The following is a 1881-nucleotide window of genomic DNA, read 5'->3' on the forward strand; positions in this document are numbered from 1 at the left end:
CCACCCACACTGAATACCCGCTGGTAATACCCCTTTGGTACCCACACAAATCAAACATTTCATTTCAAGTTTTTTGTAAAAAAACTTATCGTCTATTATTCGTAGCACTTTAAAATTATTGGAGTAATAAGGCCATGGTAAACAAAAATGTTGCAGTGAAATAGTGGAAATAGATGCATTATGCGGTTCCGCTGCATTTTCATCGTCACTATAACTCATATTAGAAGTTAGAACTAAAAGTAATTATAGTTTATATTTATGTAGGTAATTTAGTAATTATAAACTAGGTACTTCACTTGATTTCAACACTAAAAACTTAAAATCACACTTTCAACAGACAGACAGACACATTGTACACTACTACGCAAGTCTTTAAATTAATAAATAAAACGTTGCAAGCTTGCAGGCTGCAGCTATATAGCGGAATAATCTATATTATTCCCGTAATCCAGAATTCCACCATAACCATTAAGGCAGGCATTGTATCTGATATTATCAACAGTTATCTAATAGTTTAAAGGGAACATTGTTATTCAATAACTATTTTTAGAAATCTGGTTTTCACAAACCTTCGGGCTTTGGCTAACACAGAAATACAGAATATTAATTAATGAAAATATTATTCTATTATTGTAGTTGATAATAATATTTTTCCAATCAATTATTTCGAATAAAAATAAAATGTTCGAAATAAAAACCAAAATATTCAATACCAAAAAAAGTATTTAAAATACCATTCAAAATACTTCATGCTGAAAGCATTTAAAAAGTTATTCAATACTTAAAAAGTATTAGAATACTTTAACTCAAATACTTTTACTTAAATACTTTACAGGACTGTATATTCCTAACGTTATTATAACACCGTGAATACGACAAAATTAATACCTTCCACGAGAACGAAAAAAAGCTTGTATTTCATCGAATCGAACGCAATTCAAAGACTGTTCGAATAAAAATCGTTCGTAAGTAGGTATACCTACACATCGTATTTACGTAAGTACGTAAAGGACGAGGACCACTCTACAAAGGACGCGATCGAACCACTGCCAGTGGTGTGCTAAAAAAACAAAAATTAACTTACCTAAAATATATCAATTTTTAACTATGTTCTATAAATAATTTTTCTTACAGCAATAAAAAAAAAAAAACAATAAAATTGTTATATTTTATTACATTTTTTTAGTTATTTTTTTAAAATTTTTAACACCACCTACCTTAGACATATATTAGACATATATAATATAGGTACCTATATTAGACATTATGAGGCTAACACCACAATAAACCTTCTTCGGCATGCCACTGAGGTCTACGGTTATCGAGCTAAATGCCAAAATATAACATACTACATTACCTATACCTACATATTATGTAGGACATAGGTATTATATTATGAATTTACCATACCGCTGCTGCAGTAAACGTGTGTAATATTGTTTTGACGATCGTGACATCGTGTATGGATTTCTGACGCCTAAACTGTCTATATAGAGTTTTAACTCGTAGCTAATATTAGAGATGGGTGAGGCTTTCTTATTATTATCTAACTATTATATATATATCTAACTTTTGATCATCCATTAACATCGATTTCCAAAAATTACATTTTGTGGTTGGATATCTGTTCCCAGATAATCCACTGTTGGTTCGAAATTATATAGTTGAAGGGTCATTAAAAAATATATAATATACATATATTAGAATATTATATCGTGTAACTAGAAAGGACCGCATTCACATTTCACACTGACACTGTACTTACTAGTTGTTAGTAACTAGCTAAACACTAATACGAAATAAAATATAACATTATTATTAATTATTATCATAACCATAAAGATATTTTTAACTTTAATACGGCGATAAGACTATATTGTT

This window comes from Acyrthosiphon pisum, chromosome X, assembly GCF_005508785.2.
Source record: "Acyrthosiphon pisum isolate AL4f chromosome X, pea_aphid_22Mar2018_4r6ur, whole genome shotgun sequence".
Lineage (NCBI taxonomy): Eukaryota > Metazoa > Arthropoda > Insecta > Hemiptera > Aphididae > Acyrthosiphon > Acyrthosiphon pisum.